The sequence below is a fragment of the Acinonyx jubatus genome, chromosome A3 (genome assembly GCF_027475565.1).
Source record: "Acinonyx jubatus isolate Ajub_Pintada_27869175 chromosome A3, VMU_Ajub_asm_v1.0, whole genome shotgun sequence".
Lineage (NCBI taxonomy): Eukaryota > Metazoa > Chordata > Mammalia > Carnivora > Felidae > Acinonyx > Acinonyx jubatus.
The window spans coordinates 75,370,467-75,383,285 of NC_069388.1; the positions used below are offsets into that span (position 1 = coordinate 75,370,467).

The following is a 12,819-nucleotide window of genomic DNA, read 5'->3' on the forward strand; positions in this document are numbered from 1 at the left end:
GCTTCATGTTTGCCCTGGTTGCTTTTTTTTTTCTTTTTTTTTTTTTTTTTTTTTTTGGTGCACCGATTATTTTCTGGGTAAGTTGGATGAAATTGCTGTCACTCACCTGTTAACATCCTGAGTCATTCTTCCTGCAAGAGAGAAGAAGATAATTCAGGCTCTCACTGCTTCCTCTCTGGTCAGGTTCCCTAGCAGCAAAGCCTGAGACAAGGATGCACTGCAGAGGAGAAGGGGTGTGAGAAAGCCCAGTAGGGCATGTGGTATAAGCGGGAGTCTAGTTTCAGCTTGCCCTGCAAAGTTGATGTCCCTTAAGTTGAAGGAGTTGGCTTTTGTACCCCTCATTTCAGACAGTCCTTGTAGAAGTTGATAGTGGAGGATGTTTTAACCTCTCCAATGAAGTGGATTCTCAAGGCTGAGGACAATTCTGCAGAAAAGGGGACAGCCAAGGCCTTTAGCGGTCAACACTCCCAGAAGCTGGGGGATGGCTGCCCCCTGGGAAAGGAGTTTTGCAGGAAGAACCAACAGCATTCAGTTTTGGGTTTTTGTCTCTCATCTCTTCAGTTCATGCTTCATTCTGCATTCATCAGGTCATCATTCTGTTCAGAAACTACCAAGACTTTTCACTGTCTAGAGAACACAGTCCCAATTTTCCAGTGCTCCCAACTTTTTTTTAAGTTTATTTATTTTTGAGGGAGGGAGGGAGGGAGGGAGGGGGAGAGAGAGAGAGAGAGAGAGAGAGAGAGAGAGAGAGAGAGAGAGAGAGAGAAAGGATCAGGGGAGGGGCAGAGAGAGAGGGAGACACAGAATCCAAAGCAGGCTCCAGGCTCTGAGCTGTCAGCATAGAGCCTGACACACAGGGCTCAGACTCATGAACGGCGAGATCATGACCTGAGCCAAAGTCCAATGCTTAACCAACTGAGCCACTCTGGTGCCCTGTGACTTTTATATTTCCAATCTTTCTCTCACTGTTCCTGCTGTTCTCCCTAGGTAAGCAAACCACCTCGTCCTGCACACGTTTCACAAATTTCTTCCATTCCTCTCTACCTGACATACTTCTTTGATTGTTCCTTCATCTCAAATGCTTTCTTCTTCATGCCTTGAACTTAGAGTCAACAGAACAATAATTGAGTTCCCATTTGAATACATTTTTGCTTGGGTAAATTATTAACCTCTTTGAGTGTTGGTTTCTTCACCTCTATGAGGGGCTGTTTAGGTCTTAGGTCAAATGAGATATTGCATTTTAAAGCTTTAGAAAATTCTCTCTATGGTACTCACTTATAAAGGAGTCTACCCACAAAGACACCATGCTCCTTTTATTCTATGAACTTTGCTGTGGAAGGTTCTTGATACTTTTTTTGTGTCAGCTGTTTACTATTTATCATAAGTACACTTGAAGTATGAGGCAGCACTAACTTTGGGCAAACCATCTTAAGTAGACTGTAAGCTTCCCAAAGGCATGCCCACTGTGTAACCATCTTCCATAGTGGCTAATATAGGCGGTCTTCCATGGAGGTTTGTAAATTAACTTATTTATCAATGACAACGTGTATCTGAGGAAGGAAAGAGAGTTTCAGGCCTAGATGATTACAGTTAAAAAATCCAGGTAAGTTTAGGTTTATGGTTGAAACAGAAACTTAGAAGCTAATGATGATATATAATGCACAGTGATCAAAAAAATCACTGGACAAGGGAACTTTTTATGGAATCAAGGGACCTCTCATCCAAATATATGTAAAAAATAAATGGTTGTAGTAACCAGTACATTAGCCAAGAAGTTCCAGAAAGTCATCTCCCAGTTATTTGCTTTCTTCACTTTTTATTAAGTTAAAGTCAAGTAAAATATACCTTTCAAAACATTTTCAATTTCCTTAGAAACTTTGAGTATTATATACTCTTTTCTCAAGAATAAAATATTTAATTAGGATATCTGATTGGAGCTATGTGTCAAAATGATTAGAGTCAGTAGGTTAATTATAAAAGGCAATGTTATTAAGAATTATTATTTGTTATGTTCTTAGTGGCTGGAGTTTATTTTTTTAAGTGTATTCCATTATGCCCCACGGGTATTTATAGACCAAACTTCTTAGCAAGTCTGGCTTTCATGATTTCACTCCATGCACTCGGCTTGTACAAGTGGCTATTGAACACCAGCCAGGATGATTCACTTTTTATCATACGATGGAGCTTACTTTCAATATGGTTCTATCTTGAGATATCTGTTTTCTGCTACTAGTTAAATACCAGTGACATATAAGGTAGTAAGCATTCATTGAACACTTTAAAATACGTAGTTCGGGACTTTAATCAGAAAGTTGGGATCATGATGAAAACATAAACGTGGACCATATCACTCCTTTACCTCCCACTGGAAACTCTGAAACAGATAGGAGGGAGAAAAAGAAATTGTGGAAGACCTAGAGGAATGTCCAATTAGCCTGCTTATTTCTACTATAGTTGTAATTGATCTCTTTTGAAAACAATCCATGGTTTATGTGTGTCTCTCAACTGAAACTTAGAAGATGAGAAAAGATAGGATATTTGGAATGTCATATACAGGGAAGCATTTCTGTCAAACACATTATTGAACCTGGAAAAAAATGAAATTGAAACAAAGAACACCTGCTACTTTAACTCATTTAAAAAAAACCATAATATTCTTTACTTGCTGACTGGAAATATTGTATTTTCAGAGAAGAGAAAGTGCTAATCTAAATGGGAGAAAAATGTAATGATTCACTATGCAATGATATGAAATAAGAAATATTTTAAATTGGGTATTTTAGTTTGTGGAGGGGTAGGCATTTTGTATAGAAATGGTTTTGCTCATCAGGTGGTGAATATTTCTCACAAATTGCAGTAAAGAGAATAAAATCGGCTTGTCACTAAAGATTTTTTTTTTATTGACATCTTTAGCTTGTCTTCATGCCAGTAATTAAATTGCTAATTATGTGTTTCTGTTACTGTGGTCATGCCTTTATTACATAATTGCTTCAAGTTTTGCTCAAATCACTAACAATATTTACTTAACCTTTTTGTGCATTAGATAAATTTTAATATATAAAAGCTTTGGAACGAGTTCATTGACTCTGTTTTGATTAGCAAAATCAAAGGAATTCTAACCTTTCTTATAGTTACATGGGTTGGGTCATATTTTCAATGAGATTGCTGATAATTATTAATTCAAGCAATAGCAATCATTGAAAGACCAATTTAAATGGAAGAGAAAAAACACAAAGAAAACTTTTCAAAACCCCAGTGCCCATTCTAGAAAAATAAAATGATCTTTCTTGAGGTAATTGGAAATACAAAATTAATAATTTGATCCTTACTATGTGCTCATATTTTTCCAAGAAAATATTTGACTAAATTGTGGGTAATTCAGATACCAAGCTTCCCCTCCCCTTTTGAATGTAGGTATAATTTTTGACAGTGTTTCAATGTATTCAGGATTTTTTTCTCATTTGTTTATTTTATGCAAACCATAGGAGACATTTTTCTCACTGAAGATTGCCTCTTTATTTTATTTTGAAATATTTGTATATTTGTTTCATTAAATGAGATAATGCTTTTTCTTATTAACATAATTTCCAGTACATTAAACATATTTCTCCACAGACAGAAGAGAGGAATCAAATTAAATGACAGCTAAATCACTTGCAGCAATTTCAACTGTTAAAAGAAATAAGTGTCTCTGTTTTCTTTGTGATCACAAGATGTGCTGTAAAGGGAAATGAAATGCTAAAGAAAGAAGGGAAAACATAAAGAAATAATGACTGACTTATTGCAGTAATACCATGGAGAGAAGAAAAATTCACTACAAATAAAAGGAAAAGTAATATAGTGGATTTGAAAGTTACCAAAATTCATTTCTTATTGATGAGTTCAGTGGAAGCCTAATACTAAGTAAACTGATGAAAAAAAAAATCAATGCAATAAACTATGAATGATGAAAGTTGAAATAAATACTTTGCGTATGGAGGACCATTATTCTAAATGTCTTTAATTTTTTAATAATTCATGTCTTTATGTTTATAAAAAAGGAGGAATTATTGCTTGGTAGACTTGAAATGCATGTAAAAAGCATCTACTAGAAGCCCATATTTAGTAATAAGTCCAATGATATTGGCGACCTTATGATTTTACTATCATATTCTGACTTTGACAAAAGTACGTTGGGGGGAGGTGAACCTGACTTTTAAAAATGGTGCTGACAAATGATCCTGGTGCATATTTTACTCTGTCACAGATAAACTACTTTCCAAAAAGACAATTAATTTTTGGACCATGGAAAGAACACAACTCAGAATATGTATGTATATTTGTATATAGTATATGCTTATGAATATCCTGGGGGACAGCAGTAGCAGTTTTGGCAAAATTCAGCACTGCCACACACATGCGTATGCATACATATCTATATCTATATCTGTATCTATCTCTATATATCTATATCTATATCATCTATATCTATATCTATCTAATCTATCAATATCTATCTATCTATCTATCTATCTATCTATCTATCTATATCTATATGTGTGTGTGTATTTTTTTTATGCTGGTAAGGTTGTTAATTTGTTCAAATCAAGCATACAGCCCACCTGGTTCTCTGTATTTGTAGGTGGGCTTATGCATTCATTTTCTCTCTTCACACATCATTAAAAAATAACTAGTTAATTTAATCAGTTCAATCAGAAGGCAGTCAATTCAGTATGGGAAAAAAAAGTCACTTGAGTCACTTTTACTGAATTGAATCTGTCTGCATTAACCTAATACAGTTGATCTTGAAACCCTCGTTACTCAAATTTTTGTCTCTCTCCCTTTCATGTCCTCCAGTCAGTTTGTACCCCAACCCTTCACCCTCTATCTTTCCCTTTGCCCTGCCACCCCTCCCTTTTGGCTTCTTTTCTCCTTTCCTCCAACATGTTGGGAGACCTTATCCATCTGCTCCCTCTTCCTGTTCACCCTCCTCTTTCCCCCTCCACCACCACACACAGTTTCCTCTGCCCCACTGGAAAAAAACAAAAAACAAAAAAACCACCTAAAGCTGGTCCTTCCTTCCTGCCTTCCTTCCTTTCCTCCATCCTTTCTTTCTTTCCTTCTTTTCTTTCTTTTTCTTTCTCTTTCTTTCTTTCTTTCTTTCTTTCTTTCTTCTTTCTTTCATTACAGAGATTTTGAAACTATTGCTTTATTGAAAACATCTGACTGCCAGTATAGAATATGACTCTTAAGGTAATGTGGTTTTTCCACTTTAGAGACCCCTTCATACTAGAAGTTCTTGGGTCCCCACTCAGTATAAACTTTAAGACCATCTCTGGGATTATTTTCTTCTCAGTATGATACCTTGTGGGTGTGTGGGTGTGAGCTGCAAGTCGCACAATTTTCTAAGGAGGAGGGAAGGGCTGACATGCAAGGGAGGGGAAGGAGGCAATGTTAATGTTCAGGACTCCTTTTGTGTGCCCACTTTGGAAATACTTCTCCTTATCTTTCATTCAGAATGCAGGGGATAAGGCAAAAGTGCAGGCCACAACTGAGAGATTTTGAATTATGCATTAAGCTGATAATGCCCCAGAATGCAATCTTATGTCAATAAATAACTAGGCTGGTAGGAGGAAGGAGGTCACTTTACTTGTGTGGAGGGCACCACATAGGGAGAGAATAGAGGAAACCTAGGTGAAGGGTGAGAGGGAGTTCACATACTTTAGCTTGCTCTGATGAAGAAGTAAGAAGAGTAAGTTAATATTGAAATTATTTCCGAATGCTTATTTGCTTTTAAATTGATTTAACCAAGATAAAAGACTCTCCAGTGTGGGCCCTATGTGCCCAAGTTTGCATTTGGGGCAGGGTTAGCCCTTCTGTGGAACCTTATGCAAAGAAATTCTGTCTAGGGGAGAAATTAATTTGAATCCTTTAATGGGACCTATAAACTCTTTAAAAAAGCAAGATTTTTCATGATGAAATTTGGCAAAATACATAATAGGACACTCAGGGTTTTGTTTCACTGGGTATCCTTCCCTTATTAATATGTAGTAGAAATGTGGTAGAAGTTAAGCTAGTGGAAGGAGCAGAAGGATTAAAAGAATGCTATAAATTACCTCCCTGGCCCATGATACAGCACTGCCCAATGCTGATGAAAACTAAGTCTTTAATCTTTGCATTGCTTCTCCTGCTTTAGTCAGATGCATCAATGAATGTGACCATTTTCTAGTATGAGAAATTAATCGTGGTGCAAGGACACACACACACACACACACACACACACACGCACAATTTAAAAACATATTTAGTTTATTTACCAAGAAAATGGAAAATGTGCAGGGTGGAGACACTGGCCGATTAACATCTGAATTTTTGCCTCTTCTTTTCTCACACACAAAAAAAGAGAAGAAATTACACATATATTTCATCATTTTCCTACTTTTAGACAGCAATTTGAAGCCTCTGGTTCTGCAATCAGAAGCCTGTGCTTAGACTCTGCAGCAGTGAATGCGTTTGGTCAATTCTATATGCACACATGGATATATACACACCAACAAATTAAAAATGAATCTGGGAAGACACCCCGCTCCTTAGAGAGTCATATCAAGCAGTGTTTAAATTAAATAATTTGCAGAGTATGGGGAATAAAGCCTTTGTAGCAGTATCTGGAGGTTATCTTCCCTTGGGAAATTCCTGTCATTTAGTCCAATCTGGTGCATGCCAGTGAGACACACATTCATGCATACACACACTGGTAGATAGATTTTATTTCATATCTAAATTATATTTATTTCTTGGGGTTATCTGCCATTTTGTGTTCATGTCCAGCCAAAAAAGAAGTGAACCTCTTGTGAAGGGTTTAGGTCACTAAGATCAAAACAAAGGAGAGGAAAGGTTGTTAGTGAGTAGAAATAAGGGAAGGCTTACTTCTCCTGGCATAAAGCCAGTTATCCCACAGCTCCTGGGGGAGCATGGCTGTGATCGGGAGTATGTTTCAGTTCAAGTCAGTGTTTGATTTTGCTCCCAGCCCATTGACTGATGGCAAGCAAAGAGGAGACATGGCTGTGATGAGGTAATGTGAGTGGGTAAACCACACGTAGCAGAAATTAGTTGATTTCTTGCTACTTGTTCTACTCAACCAATATGAAATCTGAACTGTATGTTAAGTAGAAGTTTTCCGGTTAGAACCACATGCCATGTTTCTATTTAACTCATTTCTGTATCGTTGGACGTATTCATAGCCTAATCAGCACACCTGTCCTGTGGAGAACTCAAGGCCAATCACAATAGGGATGGTGAAAGATGTTAAGAGGAGGTGGGAGAGAAAGAAAGAGAGAGAAAGAAGGTACCTAACTATGTTATCTATGTATAGGGAATTTTTAAAATCCTGGGTATGAAAATAGAGGTATTTTCAAGAGCAAATAGTTATTTTCCTCAGGGCTAAGATTATCTTTGTACCCCTTAGACTCCCACTTTAATCCCTTAAAAAAATTCTTATAAATTACTAGTAGCCTATATAGAAACCATGAGTGAGGGCAAAATTCCTGGTGACTCCTGCATTCTGGCTCCCCTCTGTTTCTTTGACAAAATACTGGCGTTATTTTTCTAGGACTGCCATAACAAAATGCCAGACTGGGTGGCCTAAATAACAAAGACATATTTTCTCACAATTTTGGAGGCTGGAAGTCTGAGAGGGAAGTTGGTTAGCAGGGTTGATTTTTTCTGAGACCTCTCTCATTGGTGTGCAAATCTCCATCTTCTCCCTGTGTCTTCATACGGTTGTCCTTCTGCATGTGCATGTGTCTGGTGTCCCTTTGTGTCTTCCTATAAGGACACCAGTCCCGCATTTCCTTAAAGACATTATCTCCAAATATGATTACATTCTGAGGGGGTTAGGACTTTAACATATGAATTTGGGAGTATGTTCAGCCTATAACAACTGGTCTTCCAAAATATTCGGTAGAATGATAATTTTCCCATGCATTTAATCTAGCTTACTTAGAGATTCATTTCCCTAACTTTCATTCTCTTCTGCATGTTTATTTAGAACTGATTGAAGGTAATTTATTACGATTAATGTAGGTGGTTGTGTTTTGTTATCTTGAGAAGTGAAGGTTGGGGAAAGAGAAAAAAGCTTATTTAAGACAACAAACAAACCTTGTCTGAATTTTTTAAAAAGAGGAAGTCATCTCTTTTTCCTACTAGAACAAAATGGCAGCAGGCAGACAGTTTTATCACGGAGACTAAAAGAACAGGTTTTCGAGTCAGCTGCACACGCGTGCTAACTCTGACCTTGAGCAAGTTGCTCAGCCACACTGTTCCCCTGATTGATTCTGCCTCTCTATACTGTGGATAGAAGTAGAACAGTTTCAGAGGTTGCTGGGAGGATTAACTGAGATGATATGTGTAAAGTGCATGGCATATTGCCTAACTCACAGTAAATGCTTATTATGGTCTGAATGTTTATGTCCTTCTAAAATTCATACGTTGAAGCCCTAACCCCGATGTTATGGTATTTGGAGGTGGGACCTTTGGGAAGTAATTACGTTTCGATTAGATCATGAGAGTGAGACTCTTGTGCTAGGGTTAGTGCCCTTACAAGAAGAGAAAAAGATTTCTCTCCCTTTGGGGGCACTGCCAACGAAAGACAGACAGAAGGCAGCTATCTGCAAGCCAGGAAGAGGGCCTCACCAAATACTGACTCTGCCCACACCTTGATTTTGAACTTCCCAGCCTCCAGAACTATGAGAAATAAGTTTCTGTTGATTAGCCACCCTGTCTATAATATGTTGTTACAGCAGCCATCGCAGACTAAGAGAGTGCTTAATAAATACTTACCGAACGATAATAATAATCACCACAGATACTTACAGAATGCTGTACTGTTCACGGGTCTTGACAAGATAATATACCCTTTCTGAATTTCCTCTGATTTTAGATTGTTAGAGGTGGAGCTAGGAACAAGTTCTTTTTCTGTTAGTTTAAGTGGACTTTGATCGAGAGCTGGACTTACAAAGTATAGGAAAAGGACAAATAGGCTTTAGTGTTACCTTCTGTCCTCCAGTGATCCAAAGATCCTTAGTCAAAAAGTAGAGCAGTGAGTCAGAGGGACAGTGGAAAAGAGGGGCTGGGGTCTTCTCACAGCCTGAGTGTCACCAGGAGCCTGGCTTGTCCTCCTCTGGAGAATCTCAGCCTATTTTTTCAGCATAAGTGGCACACACCAGGTGTGTGTCCTCTGAGCTCTCAGAGGGACAAGCCACCACACCCTCTCCTTGTCCACTGGGCACAGTGGCCCAGCCTGAGTCTGGGAGTCCCAGACACATCAGGGACCACAGGACACTTAGGACTGGCTGCGAGGCAGAGGTTACCTACAGTTCTTTGTAAAAGGTGTCATTGTGTGCCAAACACGGTCTTACGATTAAGTGAAGTTTTGCCAGCGATACTCAAAATGCTGTACAGTAATCAACTGGCATCAGCCAGCACTTTACTCTCAAGGCCCTCAGGGCTCAACTACTTTAGAAATAGTCTGGTAACTAGGGAAATATCCATTGTTTTAAAGTTGCATTTCCTTAAGGAGCCTATGGTCTCAAAAAGGGGATTGTCCCATGAAAAGCTACTTTAAAATACAGTGCTTAGTTTTGAGAGAAATCTTGAGAAGTAGAAAGACAATTAGAATTGAATACAAAAACAAGGTGTTGGAGCTATGTTAAAATAATCTACTAATAGCTGATGTTTATTGAGCATTTTCCTGGGAGACACCATGCTAGGCTCTTTATATATACATATATTTTACCTTATTTAATCTTCTCCATAATCCTATGAGATAGGTATATGATCTCTAGTTAATAGACAAATAATGAACTAAAATAGGATTGCCAGGATTCAAACCCATCTATTTGGGATATTTATCTGGGCTCCATTGCAACCAATGGCAGTGGTACCTGTATTTAGATGATGATAGGAATCACCTGGAGCTTCTGAAAACAAAACAAAACACTTTAATACTGTACCTAATTGTAAAAATATGAAAATATAACATGAGATGATTTGTATAATTGTCAGTTGAGAAAAACTATTCTAAGGAACAGACAGACAATCTCTGTATATTTGAATTATATACAAAGTTAAAAGTCAAGCAGAGAGCTTTTAGAAAGTAGTAAGAAAAAGATCAAACAATACAAAAATGGGTATAGAATATAAACAGGAAGTTCATGGAAGAAATGAGAATGACTAATAAGCATATGAAAGGAAGCTGAAAATAAAAATAAGATGTTCTTTTTAATATGTTAAATTGGTAAACTTTTTAATTATGAAAAATATTTAGCATAAGTGAGTTGTGGAGAAATGGGCCCTTTTGTACGTTTTGTAGGTAAGAGTAGAACATGATACAACTTTTTGGAAGGGCAATTTTTCAGTATCTGTTAAAATTTTTAATTCACATATGTTTTATACAAAAATTCCAGTTCTAGGAATCTATACTGCAAAAAAAAGAAAAACCATGTAAATGAAGATACAGTATAAGGATGCCCATAGAAACGTTTTATTTTGCATGTTTAAAACCATCATATAAGTTAGGACAATGGTAAAATCAAGGTAAAGGCTAAAATATTTATGATTATATATACTATGGAATACTACACAGCCATTAAAAATAATAAGAAAAGTAGATAATTTTAGATAGATCTAGATATAAATCAGAATAACATGAAGTGAAAAAGTCCATTTGCAGAACAGTATGTGTAGTCTAATTTTGATTATGAAAAGTGCATACACAAATAAAATAAAAGTGAATATGTAAAGAAACTTAAAGACACATCTATATTTAATAGCAATTAACTCTGATGGATAGCTGTTGAAGGCATAGCAAGAACATTCTTTCATATTCTTATTCGTATTGATATGGAGTGTGTTGATTTTTGGCCATAAACATATATATCTTTCATTTAAACTTTTATAAAGTGACCCCCTGAGTGATTGAAAATATTATTGACTCTAGAAAATATTATTGACTTTTATATCGATAAATAAAAATATCTGCATGGATAAAAAGGTGGGCTTAGACAGTGGCTTTTTAGGTGCTAAGTTTTCTTTCTGCTTTTCATATTTTATTTGCCAGATATTCTATAGTGAGTACTATTGCTCCACCCAAAATGTGTTGAAAACAAAATCCCAAAGACTGAGATCCAGGGGTCAGCATTTTATGAAGCTCTTGGGATAAGTCTGGCAGTTAGTTGGGTTTGAGAGTAACTGACAAAGGCTTCACATCTCTAAAGGATTTAAAGACAACAAGAAGCTTAGAATTTGAATATGCCTAGAAAGAGTGATTTCACTTAAATTTTGCTTGAAGATAAATTCTAGAGAAGTTAATTGTTTCCTTCCTATTCATGAATACTGATTCAGCACTCCTTTTTGGCTTCCAGATTCTCAATCTACTGTGGTGATGCTATTACTTTGGTAAGTTTTCCACACTTGCTGAATATCCTATACCTCATGCTGCTATTTATATTAACTGCATATGGTCGATGCTCTAATTCCAAAGTCAACACTTCTGAGTATGTATTTAATTGTTTACAGAGTAAGCAGTGGGGTGGTTTTAGAAAGCCCATCGCTGGATTTCCACCTCTTCTTTTACCTCTTCTTTTCTTTCTATTTGTGATAACGTTGCAGAGTTTCCAGGCTATTCGCTCTTAGAAAAGAGACATGATTACATTTCATATATGAGCTCCTTCCTTTTCCTATCTAGTGTTGGAAAGGAAGGGCCAGATGTGTGTGTTTTTAAAAGAGCCTTGAATTAATCTACATAACTTTGGACAATCATGTCTGCCTGCCATCATGTCTTTCTGACACACCGGTATGCACACCAAATGTTTGTCCACTTAACAATGAGACACTTATTTTTGTATTCCCAGATTTCCTGATATCTGCTTAGAATGTAGTTTCCTCCTGTATAAACTGTGGAAGAGGATCCATTTTCCCATGTCTGCTCAATACTTCTATACTGACCCATTTTTGCCTTCTGCCTCTTGGGTGTTTCTTATTTTGGAGGTTAGGGTATGGGTGAACTGTTCTATCTCCCCACTTCCCCAGCTACTGAAACACAAATCTTTGGAGAAAAATATAAAATAGATACTTGTGGATTGTCTATATCTTGAAGGTCTTCTTCACATTCCATATTTTGGAAGCTCAGTGAGGCTAGAGTTCTGTAACCTTTTGGCCACAGTATATATCCCTGGCTGAATGTCTCTTGATACTATAAAAAAGCTACAAGCATAGGAATTGTTATGGGGGGGGGGGGGAGAAAGCTCTTCAATAATTAGGATTCATCTACAACTAGAGCATTTTATTAATTACACATTGTAATCACATGGATAGTCACAAAACCAATCGTGCAAGTCTGTATTTAGAGGTTTGTAGACAGAAGACTTAACGTAAACATAGAAACCTACTCAGCTGTAACCTGCAAAGAAGATAACAAGAAGGATTCTGTCCTCTGTATGATTTGTGAACAATGCTAAGTAAATATTCATCATTAATATATAATAACTGTTGCTTTTGGCAGTTCACTTTTCATTTAATTTGATAATGTGTCCAGTAAATGAAGTGGTACAGGCTACAGTGTTTTACCAACACAATTGCATATTTTCAATCATTGTTAAATGAAGGCAGCTCAAGGCAAAGCTTTAACCCCCACTAGTTTTGTGTGTGATAAAAAGAGAAGGCACTATCAATCTTTATTGTCTGTCTCGCTTACTGTAATTGCATTCAATAGTCCACTGATTCTGTTGTCTGTGCTAATGTCAGGAACAGAGGAGAGCCAGATGCTCAGACTTGATCATATGC

General features: G+C 36.9%; 1 long non-coding RNA gene across 4 annotated transcripts in view; it reads left to right on the forward strand.

Annotated features, from left to right (window-relative positions):
- Positions 1-12,819, forward strand: part of LOC106976764 (uncharacterized) — a 593,570-nt gene that overhangs the window by 205,346 nt on the left and 375,405 nt on the right. The window contains exons 1-2 of one of the 4 annotated variants that reach the window (XR_008289329.1): positions 860-4,309; positions 11,400-11,433. The exons of 2 other annotated variants lie outside the window; for them this stretch is intronic. This is a non-coding gene — a long non-coding RNA (uncharacterized LOC106976764). Of the gene's footprint in view, positions 1-859; positions 11,434-12,819 lie in introns of those variants that run through there. One more of the 4 variants, XR_008289328.1, reaches the window with a different exon arrangement.